Below are 20,371 nucleotides of genomic sequence, written 5' to 3' on the forward strand. Positions count from 1 at the left end.
ATATTCTCACTGTTAAATAAATGTGGAAGCACTGCTTCCTGGATCCTGTCAGGAGCAAGAGGCTGCAGTCTCAGATTTTCAGCCAGGTCCAAATTCCTTTAATTATTTCTGTTTAGTCTCCTTTGAAAAAAAAAAACCAAAAACAAAACAACCCTGTTTGCTAGATGTGCCTCTTGCTTAATTCCTGAAATGCAAAAGTAAAACCTCAATCTGGATGAGAAACCTGGACAGTGAAACAATCCACATTTGGCAAATTTACAAATTCAGTGTTATAGTTCAACTCAAACATAATTTTCTTGGCTGCCATCTACAAGTTTGATGATAGGAAATTGGATTCAACTCATTACGATACAAAGGGGCAGTTTGGTGAATGTACGTTTTCAGCCAAAATCTTTAGTCAACTACCAGAGTAGAATTATGTTTTCACCAAAGTTTACGTTACCATTTGGTTTGCTTGGTTTTGCTGTTTGGATCCATCCATAACGAACGCAGCCAAGCTCTGATTCTCAACTGTTTGAAGTTATTCAATCTCATGAGAGATACGCCAGAGAATTCATTGGACAATATTCAAAATATTGGTAAGGTTAATTCTAATTGCACAGAAGGATCTATATTAAAATTTCTATTTCAATGCATTTTTTGTTGCTTGCGGTTTAGGTCACATGAATTGCATTTCTGTGGTCAAAATGTCTAAATATGAAATATTAAAATTACTATACAATCAGTTCATATGCCAAAGAGCTGATATTGCTTTGGTTGTGTCAGAATGTTTTTGGTAAAATTCTGAGACCTCAGAATGACAATCTGAAAAAAACCAACACTGAAACCAAACCGTTCTTTTCCCTCTGAAGGATTTGTCTCAAAATGCCCATTTCCAGTGTTCCCATCCAGCTCCAGCCAGTACTTAGATTGTGAGCCATGGCAGCACTTGAAGACAGCTGAGTTGCTCAGGTTAGTCGGGGTTGGGTGGGGGATCCACAGCAAGGGGGAGATCCCCCTGGAACGGGCTCAGGTAGAGCCACAGGGCCAGACACGAGCTTCAGAGAAAACCTGATAAACGGGCCCGTTCTCTGCGTTGGTCAGCGCGTGGGTGTGCAAGTCCCTGTGCCGTCTTACCACTGACTCTTGCGTGGCTTCCACCTGAGCAGAGTCTTGCACTCTGGGGAGAAATAGCACCTAGTAAATGAAAGAAATGGATGAAAAGGGAAATGCTGGAGGCAGAGAAGCCCTGCTCTGAAAAACCTCTGTGGAGGTGTGAAGGTGAAACAGTGAAGAGCAGCGCAGCTGAAGCCTTGGTCTTTGGGATCGGCTGAGTGGAAGTCTGAGTGAACATGATCAATTGAGTGGAAGTCTAACTGGATGTGCTCATGGAGGGGTGCCTTAATATGATTGAGGGGATGTGGGACTGAGCATGATTTATTGAGACTAATTGAGTATTCAGTACTGGAGTAGGAAAAGGAGTTGCTTAACTTAGATTAAAATACAACAGCACCTGGTGCTTGCTGCAAATACATTTTTCCTGCAAAAAAGAGATAAAATAGCCTTCATTACCCCTTTAGAGTGTTTTCTAAATAACGCATCTCTGTTCTTTTTGAAGCACTAGTATGTTAAATGTCCAAACGGTTCTTGCTGAAAATGATGCCTCTTAAATTACCAGTGCCCCCTCATTTTCCAGGTAGAGGTAGTACCCTGGTAGTACCTGGGCCATTTGGAAACCACTAGCAGGTGAGTAACCAGCAGGCAAGGCTGGGAAAGACCCCTCAGTCCTGCCAAGGGGTCGAGCCAGGCCCTTTTGCTGCAGTCATTCATTGCAACTTTCCCGCTAATGCTGCATCTGATTTCCTTGTAAGTAATTCCTACGATTAAGTTTTTAGCCTCTCCCTGTAGGAGTCTAGTTTATGACAGTCATTTTTTTATAGCATGTTTTTGGGTTTTTTTTTTTGCGTCTAGCCTAAACTTTTCCTTCCCTAGCTCCAGGTCAGGGCTTCTCATGCTGGTGGCTCCTGCCCCTCCTTCTCCTCATCTTGCTGCTCATTCACATTAACTGTGAGATAATTAGAGGCTGATCCTGTCCCCTGAGTCTTTGTTTCTCCAAACTATGGCTTAAATTCTACCCTCCTGCAGCAAACCCCACCGTGATCCTCGGGTTTGGTCCTTTTGGGGCTGCTCTTGCTGTTGTATCTAGTTCTCAGCACAAAGTTCTTTGATATTATAATGTCGTAATGGCAGGAGACCCTGGTTAAGCAAAAACAGAACCAGCCCTCCCTCCCTCCCTCCCTCTGGGGGTTGTGGGTTATTAACAGAGCTTTGCTCAGCTGAGCAACATGGCACTGTCAGGTCTCTGCCCGCATTCCTGTCTTACAGCTTCAAAATTTTCATAGTATTTAAAAAAGCAGGAACAAGGCAGCTTGTATGGTCCCAGCAGATTCTCATCCTGGCATGGCTGCTGGTCTTTTGAAGTTGGAGGCTCACAAAATCCTGCGGTCCATCTCTGTTCCCCAAGAGGAACAGGTCTGGAAACTAGATCCTCTGTGGGGGTCGGCTTGCACCCCGTTACTGGTTTGGCAATGCCAGCTCCAAGGGGCAGGCACCCCCTTGGTGCCCATGCCCATCAGGGAATCCTTGCTGTGAGCCCAGACCCCTGCCTACTAGCCAGCCAGCCTGCCAGCCTCCACCCCTGCGCTGCTCTACAGAGACAGTGCATTTTGCATCGTGCGCAGCATAGACTGGGTGCAGTCCAAGACTTCCACATCTGCAGCTGTAGCGTAACCAAGGCTGCATCTCCCTGAACAACAGCACCACTTACAGCCTGGTCTCAGATGCCAGCCTGGGTCTGGAGCCACGAAGCAGCAGTGTGCCAGCACCAGGGAGGAGGCTGGTATCTGCTTTTTCTGTGTGCCTCAGGATTAGTCCACCACAGCCAAGCATGTCCAGATCCTACCCAGTGGCATCTTGTGGCCTGCACCAGTCTGTGCTGAGGATGGCTTTTCCAGCCTGGGCACGCCTGGGGCGTTCAGCTCAGCAGGGTACCTATGCCCTGGACAGAGTCTGAAGAATGGAAACACGATTTGAGCTGCTGCTTAAAAGCATCTCCTTGGAAAGCTTCTACCTGCTGCAACAGAGAAGGTGCCTAACCAACAGGAGAAGACGTCACTGCTTGTGTCTTGGTTTGCCATAGTGTAAGACAGTGGCCTGCCAGGCAGTTACCTGGACATTATTTCTGGCATGAACTTGAGATAGCTGGAACTGAGGGTCAGACTGCAGCCTCTTCCAGACAATCCAGTAGCAGAAAGTATCTGAAGAATCCCACAGACTCACACCCAATTTTCAAGGCCAGCAATTTCTCCCAGCATACACAACCCTGCCCAGGAGGCTAGCAGGGTTACATTATCTGGAGTTTGAATCTGGACATGAGGAGGCAGGTGCTGGAGAAAACAGGCAGGCACATGAGCAGTCAAAGGCAAGAGCAAGCGTTTCAGGTCTGCACACTCAGCACATTGCATCCCATCCAAGCGGAGCTGGGGATGTTGAAGAAGTGAGACAGGGAACAACCGAGGATGCGTTGCAGGGCTTCTGCCAGAGTGAGCACCAGGAGTAAGGCAACATCAGTGAGGTGGGGGAAGGGAACTGCTTATGGTGAGATTCAGGGATTGAGAGAAAAATTACAATGGAAAAAGCAAAGCATATTGGGCTGCAGTTCCTGAGGGCTGTGATGAGAGACCCTCTGGCCCCTCAATGTGTTTGCACCATTGCTGGAGATGCACGAGTCTCAACGGACCGGCATGAGGGAAGATGATCGTGCCTGGAGCAGTGCCCGTGGGAGGCACTGCCGGGGAGGTTAGGTAGGGCAGGGCGTTTGGGGCTGTCCCTCACCAGGGCTGCTTTTGTGATTGCTGTTGCTCTAGCTCATCTGCTGTGCAGGAACGTGTAGGGCAAAGCACGAAGCTGGAGGCCTACCGTGCTGGGCATACTGATACCAAGAGCCGCCTTGGCTCTGCTCCTGTGGTGTGCTTTAGCATGACCCATGGTGCCCGTAGGGAGAGGTCCGCTCCTCTGGGTCAGTGGCTGCTGGAAAATGCTCCTCACGGGCCCCCACGTCCTCAGTGGGCTCACAGCTGCCTGCGGCCACCCCCGGGGCTGGTGCCAGACTGCCACACAGCGGACCCTTCGCTATGCCACCCTGCCCAGGAGAGAACAAACCCAAGTGCTAAGTGTCACAGGAGTGTGCCAGCGGGGGAGCCGGCTAATGCAGGCAAGCGTGCCGAGGGGGGGAGCACCCCACACCAGATGGGGTGTCCCTGTGGGGTGCCCCGCTGCAGCCAGTGCCTGGAGAGCTGGCGCCGGGCTGAGCACCCTGTCAGGCCTGTGCTCGTACATACGCGTTAATCCTCCAGATGGAGTTTCAGCAAAGGGAAAGGTGATACAGTTTAACTGGAAGGTTTAAGGGCTGTCCTGCACTGAGAAAGGGGCTCAGGCCGTGACCGGGTAAACGTCAGGCGAGCGGCAGCAGAGACGGCGCCTGCGCTGGGAAGCACTGCCAACACAAATCTCTTAATAGTCTTTCAGTCTCTGCAAGGCCTTAAAATCAATCAGAGGATTAACTAAGCAAAGCTGGTTTTATGATACATGATCCAGCTTCGTGCAATTGGAGCTAACTTTGCTTAGGCCCTCCTTTGCGACTCGGCTGGCTAACGTGCGGCCTGCAGCCCAGGAGCCCCGCGGAGGAACGGCGGCAGCCTTAGGGGGAGCGGGGGGAAGCCCTCCCTGGCGGGGCAGCCAGGAGGAGCGGGGGCTCCCACCGCCGCAGGTGGAACCTGCTTGGGAGCAATGCCAGAGAGCGGCGGCGTGGCACTGCTCCTACAAGCCAGTCACCACTTCGTTCAGCGTTTCTCCTTGAGGAAGCTCTCTGAGGGTAAGCCACCGACCCCTTCTCACTAGCTTCACGTGGCTTCTGTGACGCCTCCTTCCAAGGAACGGGTGTATGTTGCACTTTCCCGTTTCTCTTATGGCGGTGGCTCCTGGGCATGGGTGTTCAGGACTGAGCTGAAGCCTGGGAGCAGATAAACCCTTCTCCTGCCACGTGCACCGGTAAGCCTTATCCTCAGAGGACTGCTTTTGAGATGTCACCAGTGAGGGAACCGACGAGTCTCCCTTAAACACCCACTGTGGCTCCTGGCAGATCAATACTTTGATTCGTTTGATGACAACGGGAGCAATCCGCCTGGCTGGCACCAAGCAGCAGCTCTGTTTCAAACCAGGTGTAGGAGTGTTGGTTTAGCTTTTGCCCAAGCAGTTTGCTTTCTCTCAGGCTGAAAGTTACTCCTAGTGACAACGTGTGCGAGAGCCGTGTCAGCTCCCTGACGAGAGTCTGAATCCCCCCAAACACACTGTGGCTGCACAGCCCGGGCAGATCTGGATGTTTCTGCTGTACCTGCTAAGTAGTTGTAGTGCCAAAGTGATGCGAGGAATAATGAAATATCCCCTGCAGAACCAAGCAGTCTCAGTTTTCTGGCAAAATTCTCCCCTGCCCCTTTTTCCCGCAGTCTGTGGCCAGGCTGGCTCGGTCCAGCGAAGCAGAGGTCGCGATGCAACGTAACACAAAGTGATACCTGGCTGCCGAATTATCCTGCTCTCCAGTATCTGCGCTGACTCGCGAGCCTCACAGCTTCAGGCCTGTCAGCCACCAGGACTTCGTCTATGCAAATTTGCTACAAGAAAATGAGGTCTATAAATAATAGACACCTTGGGCCTGCACATCAGTACAAGGTAATCCATTGTCTTGCTTGAGATGTATCCGGTTATATTTCATGCTTCTTTGTGGAAGTTACAAGGAAAGAAAAGTACCAGGACAAAATCCAGCCTTTACTCACCTTCTGACCTAAAAAAAGAGCGGAGGGGAAATGTTTCTTGGCTGAAACTGAACCGGGTCTTGGACTTCGCTGTGTGCCGAGGGGTGCCGTAAGAAACGCTCCTGCGACTTCTGCCTCCTTTGCAGTGGTTGCCTCCCTCCCCTCCGTTTTTTTCAGCGGAAATGTGAGAAGGTTTATTTACGCCATTTGCCCGGCAAAGGGCTACTTTAGATGTTAAGAGAAACCAAACCGGTCCTAAGTTGTACAGCCTTTAAATCTTTCTAAACTGAATGTATTTGCCTCACCAGAGTCTCAGCTCTTGGGGGGCACTTCTCTCCCAACTGCTGCTTTGGATGGCACAGTATTCTTGGGAACACGGGCCACAGAAATCAGGGGAAAGTATTTAATTATTTTTTTTTCTATCCTAGTTGTCAAAGCATTTATATATCTGGAAAATATTCAGAAATGTGCAACAAGGCTGATCAAGGGTTTAGAATAGCATCCATAGGAGGCATAGCTCCATAGGCTGATTCCTCAGTCTGGAAAGAGGTGACTGCGGGACAGAATGACAGCAGTCTCTGAAATCGTGAGTAGCATGAAGAAGTCACCCAGAGGTGATTTGCTCACTGGCTCTGGTTCTTCAAACAAAAGAAGGTGGTTCTTTGCATGGTGTGTCATTAATCTGCAGAAATCTTTGCTGCAGAATGTTGTGGATGCTGAAGGTTTACGTAAATTTAAAAAAATAAACTGGACAAAGTCATAGAAGGAAAAAAACCCAAAACCTAACAGCTATTGAATAACAAACCTCGCTTCTGTCATGGGAAATCTCTGCAAACTGTCAGACTCTGGGAGAGTATTTTGGAGAGGCATCGCTGCAAGCTCTGTGCTGTTCTGACAGTCTTCCCTACGCCTCTGTTGCTGGACAGGGTATCTTTGCTCTGACCTCCTATAGGCATTTGATGTTATGTTCCAAGCCTCTCCCCCCCCCGTGATTTCCACCCCCATCACCTTTTTCTAAAACTCACAGATTTAGTGTTACAATTAAGTTCTGCACTGAATATATTTTTGCTTTGAGAAGCATCCAAACAATTCTTTGTGAAAGCGCCTTCTGGCTGCCTGTATAGCATTCTGAAAAGGACGAGCCTTTAGATAGGCTGGCGAGTCATATAAATAGTAAATAGATGGTTCTGAGAATTGAAGTTTCCCTGGGAAGCCTGAATCTCTAGTTCTGCAACGGCTTGGTTATCAAACAGATGATTTACATCTTATTAGGTATTTCCATCTGTTGATAGAAAAATGCTCTATTGCATAATGTTCCTTTTGCTCCTGATTCAGTTCTCACCGTTGCCAGTAGTGCCTTTGGGCCCCCCAGACCAGCCTGTGGAAATAATCAGCTCGGAGCCAGTGGCACTTTGGGGTGCTCAGCCTGGTGGGCGAGCAGGGAAGGCCAGCGGCGAGGGCCTTGGCAGAGCCGCCTGCCCGTGGGCCGCTGCCAGCAGGCACCCGGCTGCGTGCCCCAGGGACAGCTTCTGCCTCCGGCCGTGCCCGCTGCCTGCTGGTGCAGCTCCGGAGCACCTACCTCAGGGCTCGGTGCCTACTGGGCCGACTGCCACCCACTTCTGAGAATGTGTTTTTCCAAGCTTGGATGCAAATCTCAGTCGCTTGTTTTTCAGCATATGCAAGTTTGTTCACTTTGGGTCACGCTTGTCCAAAGGACAGAATCTGTCATTATTGCAATTGCAGGGGAACTTTGCGGTCCAGTTTTCTGCAGATGTTCGAACTTGCAGCCACGAGAGGAAAAGGACGGTGTGTGCAAACTGGAGTGCACGTCCGTGCTGCTCTGCTTTTGTGTCCCTTCCTCTTCGCCAGTCTGTACGTGGACTGCTCTGCTGCCGGAGGACGAGCTGAAAAACTAGCAGTGCCAATAGTAATGCATTTATTTGTTGATACAAATTCGCATCTCCAAAGAACCCCGAGAACTTTAATTACTCCAGAGTATCCCAGAATGCATTGCTTTGTAGCAGTCACTGGGAATATATTATCCTTACGTGTAAAACAAAGAACCTGGAAACTGTATTCAACAGGCGAGCAAAACAGGGAATAATGTAATCAGCAAAACGAGGGGAGAGTGTTGAGTGAAGAGAGGAGGGAAATACTGGACTCAATGCCTGACTCCTAATCCCTAAACTGTCTTACTATAGTATTGTGAAAGCCAGGAGGAATAAACCTAATACCACAGCTTCTTGCCATCAAGAAACTACGTATTAACACAGTACTGCTAAGGTAATTAACCAAATCAGACTTAGTCCAGTGCTGAAAAGGATTTCATTCCCCAGGGATAAGCAGATATCTCAATCTAATTATACAAGTTATTTAATCAGAACCAGAGGTTGGGTATCTAATGAAAATACTACCTAATATAGGGGAGAGAGGTTGTAGCTCTGAAGCAGTGCAAGCAGAGGGAGGATAAAGCTTCCGAAGCAGTGCAGTTTCCAATGCTCTTCTGCCTTGTTTCTTATACGTGACTTATAGAAAAACCTCAGGATAGGAATTGCAAAAAAAAAATCACTTGGGAAAAGAACACATTCTAGTAAAAGTTTGTTTCACTGCCTGGTATGGAAAGAAAACTCTCCTATAAATGTCATCAGTGCTTCATCCACCCACAGTGCTGACGTAGGAACAGACAGCCGTGGTTTGTCTGAGGCAGTTGATAGCTCTAAGTGTTACCATTTTGTTAGCCTTGCTTCACCTGGGTAAAAACTGTAACAGATGCCTGAAATGGGCCAATTGTTCTGTGTGCGTGTAGCCGACAGTGGATGTGCAGTTGTTAACAACTGGAAAGCACGCCGTCTGCGGGCTTGCGGGAAGGGTGCTCACCGTGTTCTCAGGGATGGGTAGAGCCCCTCGACTTAGGATTCTTGTGATATACAGGTGTCTGAATAGCAAGTGGAGAATCACTCCCACTGGGAAGGCTGTGTGGCTGTCAGCAGGAGCCGGTGCGTGCGCTCACCGAACAGTCACGGGATGGGACACGTGCATCCTCCAGCCCCAAGAAGACAGAGGAGCTGAATTCCTTTGATTTTATTATAATTGCAACCCAGGTACTCCTAACAGTTGTCACTCATTTAGCTGCACGTGAGGACCTTTCCCACATGCTTGGAGATAGCTGCTCCCAGGTGGAGCCATGCAGTCTCCAAGGAGGGGCATGGAGCTCCAGGCAGGACCACCCCTCTCTGTGCTGGCAGTGCTCACTCCAGGCTCCTGCCCGTCTCTTTACCACGTTCCATAGATGAGGCTCTTCTCTCTTGATTTCTTCCCGACAGCTTTGTCTCCATCTCCACCACTGCAGCCGGGCTCCTGATGCCGGCTGCGGCACGCTGCTCCTCTTGCTGGCTTGCCAGCCCCCTCCGATTCGGGGCCGGACTGGCCAGCAGTGCCACGTTGCCTAGCGATGCATTTCTGGCTGTCCCATCTCATTAAGCTGGTCGAGCCGCACGTACCCATGGGGGAGTCAGGAGGGAATGCCGGTCCTGGCTGCTTTAATTGGCTTCTTGCATGTGTGCGCGCATGCATTGCGGATAGTGCCGAGCCTTTCCGAGCGGTCACTGACGGACAAGGAGTTAAAATGTACAGCTGTGGGGCCAACCAGTCACTGCCTTGGAAGCTTTGTAACTGAGGGAGTGTGGACAGCATCCCCCAAATTAGGATTCTGCCCTTTTTGTATCTCCAGGACCCTCTCTCCCCCTCATTTGTACCAGTCAGTTTCAGCAGAATTGATCCCTCTAACATACGGATGGGCATGAGGAGGCTGCAGCTCCACGTCCCAGCGGTGAGTGCTTGCGGGCTCCTCTCTGACAGGCAAGAGCCCGGCTGCTCTCCCTCGCTGGGGTCCCCTTGGCGCCAGAGACCCTCAGCCTTTGTAGGGTGATGTAGATGCCCAGCGATGCCCATGCATGTTTGCGATACCCCAGCCTCGCTGCCACCGAGCTGCGTGGGCATGAGCCCTCCTGAGCGGAAACAACGGAGCCTGTGCAGCACCAGGCTGGGGACTCGTGGCAGATGTTGCCCTCTCCCAGAGAGAAAGGGAGGAAAGAGGAACACCACATGCAGCACAGCCATATATTTTACTTTCAGTTAAGTGAAAGTCCAAAAAGATCCGAAAGGCCTTGATTTTGCTGGCTATCTGTAAGCTTGTCAGGATGCTGTTGGTTTTATGCTGCCACTGAAGAAGTTGTTCTTCTGCCCTTCCGATGCATTAGGAGTTTAAAATAATAGCCTATGATCACGTTGATTAAATGAGGACAGAGGGAAAATGCTGTTCAGCTGAAGATTTCCTTCAGTTATTGAAATTTGCATCTATTTTTTTATTAGTTTCAATGAATCTTAACTTTATATTTTGTCCAGTTTAAATAGGTTTATGTGTTTTCTCTGCTGTGTGTACGTATGAAGTGACACACACATCCCGAAAAAGCAGGCAACCTTCACGCACATTTTTCGTTCTGAAGTGTAGAGCATCTGTTTCTAACAGCTGAACTGAAGAAATATGGCATTTCTGAACATGTAGTTGTAGACAAATGGCTTGTGATATACTGTGAGACTGAATGAAAGAGGGGAGGAAATAAAGTGCAGAGGCCACTTGAGTTTACGCAGGTATCAATACCGTTCCTTAAGAATCTGCTCCAGAGAGACATGTTTGCCAAGTGTGGTTTCTCTTTGTGTAGAAATCTGCACACAAAAACTCATGTGCAAAAATGGTCTGCTCTTCTGCTAGCACTTACAAATGGCAAAACTACACGTTGAGCACAGATTGGGGGCGGTGCATGTTGATTTTTTTTTCTGTGAGCTTATAGCTGTGCAGAAACAACTGAAGCTGAGGTGAGGCACTGCAGCCATGGAAAATCTGACCCTGGATATTAAACAGCCCCCTGCGAGGTAGTGTTCATCTAGGGGATTTAGCCAACTCTGAATTGCCAAACCACCGTGCCCCAAAAGAGAATTTACTAGACAATAGAAAAGGGATTGACAGAAAAAGAAATAAAGATGAAATGCGATGGCTATTTAACCTATTTTTCTTTGCTTCCATAGTTTGTCATGTATTCTGACTTCTTTAACCAGCCTCTTATTGAGAACTCTTCTCTATTTTTATAGCCACCTTGAATGACTGAAACAGTCTGCCAAAGGCTTGCGGACTGTCCCCGATCCACCGGGAAGGACAGATGTGCACAGCGGCAGACAGACCTGCGTCTGAGCATTTCCGTGACGTGACCACCTCTGCGGACTACAGCAACAGTAAAGCAAGTCTCCTGGGCTGCTGCTAAGAATTTTGTTGATGAGGTTCTTGGAAATGTTGACCAAAATAAGTGAGACTGGGAAGAATAGTGTTCAGAACAGAAGTATGAGTGAAGAGGTGACACATCATTGCACCATGACTCAAGAGAAAGACCAGATCCTGAGGGCCTGTTGGCTGCAGTGGGAGTTTGTTGGCCCCCAGTGCAGCTAAACAAAATACAAGAAATACAAGCTGTGGCACAGATCAGAGCTCAGTTGAGACAGTCCTGTAACCAGTCTGAGAGGTGCTGGGCCGTCGCCAAGAAGCTACTTGCAACACACAAGGAACAAAGAGAAATTTGACTTTGTACTATATTGTCCTATATCCAGAAGACCAGTTTCATTTTCATATGCTGTATAAATAATACACTTCTTTTATCACCTTGTACCTATTCCACACCAAATACCTAAGCAATCTGCCTGTGAATAAAATCCAGCTGCTTATGCATTGTACAGTATGTGGCATTATGGCATCAGGCCCCATGCAAAGACACGTCTGTAGCGTGATGATGGCATTTAACTCGTTCTTGTAACAAAGCAGGATCCACTCCTGCCTCGTCAACTCTGCAGTCCAATATGACACAGACAACCTGCACGCAGTCCTCTGACTTCGCTGAAACACAAATAGTTTATGAAAGGAGCTTGAGGAACAGTTGTTTTCCAAGATTTGCCCACTTTAAACCGGCCTTGTGGAGCTGTGACTTAGTCCCTGCTTGTGAAGATGTCTCTCCTAGAAGCAAAACTGTAAGTGTTGGGAATGATCTGAAGTCTGTCATCTCAGATGTGATGATCGCTCTTTGAAAATCCAATTAATTAACGTCCATTCAGCTTGGAAGGTGAAAGGCTCAAGGTTTTTCTTTATAAGGCAAAAGAATGAATGATAAAAAGAAAGATAAGATATGGGAGCAAGGTTTTGATGGTAAGTAGAAAGTACAGCCACTGGGAGGATGGCCGCTCGGTCCACTGTCACTGGGACCAGCAGAAATCATTCTCTGCAGACGATGCATCTCCATAAGGCAGGTGCTGATGGGGAAGAGGGACAGCATTGAGGGACAGCCCTCCTGGCAGTGGCACTGAGTGTGGCCGTGCCACAGGCTGAAAGCAGACGTGGAATTAATGCCTCCTCCCATCCAAGTCTGTGGAGAGCTTTTTACTGGCGTCAGTGGCAACAGGATCAGAGTAGAGTCTTAAGGCTCTTCCCCTGGAGCTTAGAGGAGTTTAATGGAATAAAGTCTAAGTTGTAATTAATTGGCTTCTGCTTCTCCTGCAGGAAAGAGTTAATGAAGGCAAAGCTTGTCTGGCCAAGGGGCTGGTACGGCTCCAGTAGAGCTATGACTCACAGATTGAACATCCTGCCAAAGCAGAGCAGGCTCCTCATCCTCAGCTCCTCCTATCCCAATAGTAATAGCGTGAATTGGTCCAGCATCATGGCTAGAAAGGTTTGTCCCTTACAGCACCTGCTCTTCCTGCTCAGTTCAATGCTATTTGTTTGCACAAGGAATCCTTGTCTGCCAGGTAAGACCTTACGCATCTAGCTGTATCATGTTGCTTCTATCGTGTGGACCCCCTGGTAATCTCGCAAGGGCTCTCTCCAGGACTGAAGGAAGCAGAGGTTAATAGCATAATTTAGATGAGTAAGGAAATGGCCAAAGGGAGGACAGAAACAGATAGACTGCTGGGAAGGAACACACAAGGAGAAGTTACTGGGTGAGTTGGTCAAAGATGAACCTTGGAACTGACCAAGTTTGATATTTTCATCATTGAGCTTAGCTCAAAAAGAGGAGTGGAGAAATGAAATTTGCTGGTTGCACCATCCTTTCAAAAAAGCCACGGTTAGTGACACGCTGTCCCAGGCATGATCCTCTACCGCAATTGCTCACCACTTCCCTCTCTCTGGAGAGAATGAGACCAGCGAAGAGCCACCAGCAGCGTCACCTCTCTCTGCTGCGGAATTTCAGCCTGTACTGCCAGTCCCCTCGTCCTGATGTGAGCAAAGCACCGTGGGCGGGGGGGCTCGGCGTACTGGCGTACAGGCAGCGAGAAGCAGAGATGGGTAATCTGAAGGCTGGTGCCTGACTGCTGTTCTCCAGAAGTATCTGATCACCTGAGAAGTGAATTTCATTAAAAATTGATGCTTTCCTTCCTTCTGAACTCTCATCCTCTGCCTGAGTTATCACAACAGGGCCCATGATGAGTCACAAAAAGTGCCAAAAATTATGATAGAGTGACAGCGCAGGCAGCAGGTAGGGAGGAGTCTTGGTCTTGACAGTGAGATGAATTATACCACTTTGAAACCAAACTAGCAAAGCATAAATATATGGATTAGCACCAGTATAGCAGATCAAAACCCGAGGTGGAGAGTTTAAACAAGGCATAATTTGTAGTAACAACAAAATTACAGGGATTCATCCCTTCATCTCCAACCCTCGCACCTCAACCTTGCCACAAAAATTTCTGCCTCCCTATTCTTCTACATCTGTACATTTTTCAAAACATCCCGTTTTGGGTATCCAACCAGGAAAGCACGGCCTGTCAGTATTGAAAGACCAGCTCTGGAACTGTGCACGGTTAGAGTAATCAATGTGGAACGGGGAGAATAAAGGCACACACATGTCCTACACCAAATCTGATTGGAAAATGAAGAAAAAAAAAAAAAAAGAACCATTCTGCATGCAATTCCCCTTTCTCAGCAATCAGACTTTGCAGGTTGCTATACTGACTGTAATCACCGCTGGCTGACTTTGAGGGACAAGCACAGGAGAGCTCCTGAGTTTGACCAGCTCCACGTGTGGTGATTCCTGAGATCCCGTTACTGCACTCCGGTAAAGTAACGGCTGCTTCTCCTCCATGTTCGAGTTGATATTAGACTGACAAGATCAAGTGACGGCACAGCCGTAGACACCTTTATCTGCTGTATGCATAATCTTTCTTGCTGAACCCCCGCCAAACTCATCCCCAGGCCTTATCTTTTCTAAACTGAGTATTTATTCATGTGGTTGTTTTATGTAAACTGCAAAGAGCCTCATTAAATGGAAACCTTAACTCAAAAGCTTCATTATTAAGGTGGAACAGAGCTCGGAATAATGCACAGAGCGAAATTACCAAGCTTTTGTGTTCTTTTGGGAAGAAATGCTTAGTGCCTCAGGCACCTGACGCAGTCCAGCGCTGAGCCCTTCTGCTACCCCTAACCTCACTCAGGGAACAAGTCTGGCTTTAAGGTGGGGAGTTTTACGGGCCGTTACGCAGGACAGCGTTCCCTCGGGCTGAGGAGAGCAGGCCTCTTCGGGGAGCGGCGGGCAGGGACGCCTGGCAGCACCGCAGACGGCTGCCGCAGCTCCTGCTGACAGAGAAGCGGAGGGGCCACTGGACCCTGCCCTACCCCGGCAACCAAGACAATCCCATTTGGCATCTGGAGAAGGACTGGGCCAGTTAGGAAGATGGTTTGGGTGTGCAGCACCGGCTGTTGCTCCTGTTGTTGGTGCCTGCAGCACCTTGGGAGCTGGCTGACAACCTGGGAGCTTTGGGAGAGGATGAGAGTTTTGCAGACAAAACTCCCCATCGCTCGAATGCTGACAGTCACTGAAGATAAATACCAACATTTCTGTGCTTCCATGTTCTCATTTACGATATAAGTGCTAATGAAAGAGTTTGAAATGAAACACACGCGCATGGTTAAGAACACGCAGGCGGTGAAGGCATTTCTCTGAACCTGGAAATGAATTCTGCAGTATTTTCCCTTTCTTAGTTTGACTGAATCCAACACATACTTTACCCAGCCATCAGAACTGCGAAACTGGTGCTTCACCAGACAAGAGCCATGGCATTTTGTTCCTAAACAATGGACAGTTGCTAAATAGGCTAAAATCAGTATCCAAAATTTGCATTTTTTCTGGGGAATCAGCGTTTCAGGGACAGCTTGTTTTGCACAGTAAAGAACAGCTTGTTTTTTTTAATTCAAACCCTTCGGCAACATTAACATGCTTGGTGCAGATCTATACCCTGTCATACTTCTTATCTCAAGGACAGCACCTCCGACAGCAAAATGCCGCATCCATCACATGGGAACATTAGCAAGTGTCCAGTCGTCCTGAGTACGAATAAACCGCGTGACCCGCTGGCTTCGTGCCAGGCCAGCTGCTTTCTAAAGCCGCTACGTACCTCCCGAAACGTTAGTACAGACCATTCGTTTCGTTACGGTAAGGGGCACAACGTGATTAACCAATATTATATTTGGGACAAAAAGCTAGGAAAGGTGAGAGGGACTTGATGCGTTGGGACACTGCGGTATCATGCACGGGCTCAAAACCATGCTGAGCCGCCTGTAGAGGGGTGCGTGTGCTCACGCTTGTGCACACGCACAAACGCTGTTGAGGAGGGTGAGGAAAGCGAGTGTGTCATCCCTGCTTCCTTCCCTGTGTGTTAATCTTAAAGATTGTGGTGCGTCTCTGTGGATGCGTGTATGTGTATATTTTACTTCTCTTTGTTTTGTTTGGTGCTTTAATCCCCTGGGGCATATCTCTGAGCTGAAGAACTTTAGAGCTGATATAGCTTTTTAAAGTGGGGATTATGTAAATGCATATTATGGGACTTTCATAAATAGGGATTATTTGTCGAATGCATTTGAGTGCTTCCTTTGGAGCCATTAAGGTCTGTTGTGTAAATAGGAATTTAGTGACTGCCTAATCTAAATTTCATTGATTCAATAAAAGATCACAACAGCATTTTTTGCATTCATTTTGGCCTCGTGAGAACATATTTCTGGACAATTTTCAAATAACTACAGGGCCATATATGACCAAAGCTAATCACAGTGAGCATACCTCGCACATCTGTACTGTTCTCCATGATTCACTCTCTATTTCCCTTCCTCTCTAGTTTTATGGTTAAAATCGCTGTTGTCCCAGCCACTAACTTGTTAATTGTCACTCACTAAATTAAGAATTCTGCAAGTCTAGATGAGCAAAGCAAAAAAGAATACTTTGCCAAAAGATATAGCCCTCCAAAAAGTTGTACAAATTTATTATCTGTGCTCTAGTCCTGGATGAAGGACATTTAGACAAAATGCTAAAAATTGTGGGAAATGCTGCCTCTCCTCGGGGGAGTCTCACACTTACAGAGTTTACTCGGAGAAGACTTGACTCTTGGACTCCTCTCAGCTGACAGATAATGCCGGTATCTCTCCTTGCTGCAGAAATGGTGCAAACCCATTGATCCAACGGTCGATCAAGTTGTTTTAACTGATGTCTGAGATGAGGCTCGGACACTAACAGCGGCTGGCTTCTCTCGGTGCTGAGCTGCAGAAGACCCAGATCCAAGGCACGGCTCCACGATGACCAGAGGAGCTGCAGTATGCGCTGTGGCTGTTTCCCCCGCCGGTGACGCCGGGTGTTAACGTCGCTTACGGTGCAAACGCTGCAGACGAATTAGCAGCTTCCCTTCCCAAGAGTACCGACAGCGTGCGTGGAACCGGGTGACTCCTGAAGAGGTGAGCCTAATCCTGTTCAAAGAGACACTGCAACCGAAAAGGACTTTCTCTCTTGATTGAAGATTGTTGGGGTGATCACAACCATGTTTTCCCAAAGGGGTGGCTTCCAGGGCATGCAGCCGCAGGGTGCGAGCCTCTCCCGTAACTCTGTTGTTTGGCACTTGCCGTACCTCCTGGACCTAAAGCTGACAGGATCCAGCTCATCTTCTTTTCTCAAATTGATTTTTGTCTTCTGTGTAGGAGTCTTGTTGACCTGGAGGTAGAAACAGCAATGTCTTTGTTGTTTTGCCTTAGAAGAGAAAGCAGTCCTAACCCCAGGCCAGGTGAAAGCCCCTGCGACACACTTGAATTCACTAGTCAGATGGGATTTGTCCAGTAAGCGAGGACACGACATTGCGCGCTCACTTCACAGGGGTCAGTAGATACATCATTCTGCGGTGTAACTCCGGAACAGCCTTCCAGTCTGTACCAGTGCAGAAGAGAAAGCTGGTGCTGTTCAACCCCAATAAAACCGGGGGCTGGAGGGATCGCCCCACTCGGAGCCCCTCCTGCTCCAGTGCACGGACTCGCCTGTTACAGCTGATGGCACTGCAACGGTAAGCGTTGCGGAACCTTCTGGCATCACACATAGCAGCCGAACCTAATCCGAGAGGGAAGCGGACACGGGGAACTGGCATGCCTGGCATGGCTGGGGAAGATTCCTCCGGCCCCTTTGAGACAGGCTTGCAACCGTGACGTCCTGACACGACGCGGCCCCTTGTCGCAGATCATCCCCAAGCCACAGCAAGCCCGAGCATCCCTGCTACCTGGAGCCGGTCAGGGGAGCGCAGCACGCGCTGCATGGCCGGCATCCCCCTTGCTGCGCACAGCGGTTTGGGCTCCGCTTTCACACGTGTCAAGCTTGCCTCGTTATTTCAGTCCTCCCACCAGCCTCAGATCCAGCTGCATTAGGCAGGTTTGGATGCTGTCACAGTCACACAGAGAATGAATCATATCGGCCGTTGTCCAGGGGGTTGTTTATTCCTTCAACAGGGAATGGACCGCATGCCAATATTCCTGGTCAGGCATAATGAAGGAACTAGCTTTTGCTCGGAAACTTGGATGCCCTCCTACAGGTATTTGCCAGATGAAACAGCTCTGGAAAAGCTATGTAAAAATAGTAATACATATAATAAAAATATCTTTTAGAAAAAGCAAAGAGACTTTCAACATACTGAAATATTGACAGGGTCTTTGACAGAGCACACCGCCTCAGTAGCACACCTCAGTGGAGAGAGGGACGCCAGGAACACAAATATGCACATCCAGCTCCTGAAGTGAGTGGCTTATTTGGACGTATCTTAACCCTTCCCATGAACCTTACTTAGGGTCAGCACTCGCCTTTGCTTTTACCTCCTTCACGTTGTTTTACAAAAGAGATACTTTGCCACCTGGCTCTCGCTTCTGGAGTTGGAGCTGCTGAGAAAGGGGTTAAATGGGAATTTCTCGTGTTCCTCTGTTCTGTTTCCAGTCTTTACATTCAACTTTTATTAAGAAAAACGAGCCCAGAGCAGCATCTGTGCACAATGCCTTGGTTTGAAAAGCTCATTTGATCAGTCATAAACCGATACTACTGTGTAAACGGTCTGTGATGGGGACCTAAGTTGTCACACACAGTGTGTTTTCTCCTTCGGTGACTTCTGAAATACATAAACAGATAAAAGTTTGAATCACGATCCAGTCCTCAGCCTTTGGAAATTATTCATTTCTACTAATGATTTACTGATTTACACACAGCTTATTTTGCATAAAGTTAGAGCTGAGCACATTTATTCATTGTGATTCCCTTAAAAATGGATATAAATATCAAAAGCAATTGGCTACCAAAAATTTGAATATTATGGCACTGCATCATGGAGAGTTGACATGAATATGAGTCTAGGTCAAAAAAAAATACACAGAAAATGCTTAACCAAGTATGATATTTTACGGCATGTCACTGAATCATCTGAAAGGGTTGTATTCATTACAAATGTACGCAGTGTTTGCAAAGGATTCCTCAGGAAAAAAAAAAAGGAGACCATTATTCTCCTAATGAAATGTGCTCCGTGATCTATGAAACCCATCTCTTCTGCAAAGTCCAGCCTCTTTCTAGGGCCGTATACCTGAAAAGAGATACTGGGTGCAGTGAAAGGAACCAATTGCACATCATTCCACAGCCAAAAATGCGCCTGTTCCATCCCAAACTCGGCTGTTTTGGCAAGGACAGTGCAAAACCGCGCCTGCCAGCAGCAAGGTATGTCACTCCTGTAGCCGTTCATTCCGTGATTCAGCGAAACCAGGGCCAGCAGCTCCCCCGTCCCCTGACGTGATCCTGAGCCTTCGCCACGGGCACGCACTGATCCTGCTGCTGACGGTTTGGCCCTCGGCTGCTCAAGGGCAGGAGCAGTTCCTGCTGGGTTGGGTGGTGTCACCCCACCCGCTGCAAGCCTCGAGGAGGAGAGAGCCGGACCATTCCAGCCTGGAGCGATCCCACCCAACCAGGGTGAACCAGGAGGGGTTCCGTTGCACGCCAAATCGGAGCGATCACAGGGCAGGCACCTCCGTGGGTGTGGGCAGTGCCCTCACCCTGCCACCCCGCAGCACCAGGGGCTCGTTTCACCCCAGCCTGCGGGGCCGGCGCCACGCCGGCACGAGGTGGGCGGCGCGAGTAGGGATTCGCGCTGGGCAGGACGTTGTGCTGCAAACTCACCGGCGTGGGGTGTTGGAGCAGCCCTGCTGGGTTCCCCCCGAGCTCAGAAGCCAACATCGGCTCTTCTGCCTGCTGGCTCCACGGTCCCAGCACGCAGGGCTGGAGTCACCTGGGTCCAAATCACCGCTTTGGTGCACTGAAACGGCAAAGCGCCTTCGACGCAGAGGGAAGGGATGTGGCCCGCCCTCTCAGGAAAAACCTTTCAGGAGGCAGCAGTTACTGTCCTTAACAGCAGAGAGCCACCATGCCCACGCGTCTCTTCTCTACCGGGGGGGAGCAGGGCATCTGTGTGCGGCCATTGACATGTTACACTCGTACGCATATTGATCCGGTGGCTCATTGTTCACCCAAGCCCTTGGCAAAGGTCACTGTCTCTGCTCCTATTTTACAAATGGGAGCACAGAGGCAAAGATTAATTTTCAGAAGTGATTAATGTTCCTGGTGCCCATCCTGATTCACTTTGGGCCTCAAGCCCCAAATGAAGTCTGCGGCTGGGTTAATTAAGGTGTCCCTTGCCCCTCTCTCCCAGCGCTGCCAGACGCGGCCGTTGCTCGTTGTCATTGTCTTTTCCCACAAACTCCTCCGCCCTTTATCCTCTGCCAACCCTCAAACCGGCTCCGAGACTTGCCTCTGAGCCTGCTCCCAAGACCCGCGTTTCCCGTGACGCCCAAACGATCCCAGCTCCTCGTTTCTTGGCCCTCCGTGCTTTATCCTACGGGGCGTTCGGGACGGAGCTCCCACCTTCCCAGGGGCCAGGGGCCAAGTTTACCACAACGGTAAATCGGGCCCTTCCACGGCCGAGAAGCTCTTGATGACTACGGGGTTCGCTGCCCAAGGACCGGCGGCTCCCCAGAGGCCACGTCCCCCACCCTGCTTCGCAGCAGCCCGAGGCCACAGGGCAGAGCGGGCAGAGCGGGCAGAGCCACCCCCCCCCGACCCGCCCGCTGCCCCGCAGGCCCGTTGGGCACGGAGACCGCG

Source organism: Balearica regulorum, chromosome 22, assembly GCF_011004875.1.
Source record: "Balearica regulorum gibbericeps isolate bBalReg1 chromosome 22, bBalReg1.pri, whole genome shotgun sequence".
Taxonomy (NCBI): Eukaryota; Metazoa; Chordata; class Aves; order Gruiformes; family Gruidae; genus Balearica; species Balearica regulorum.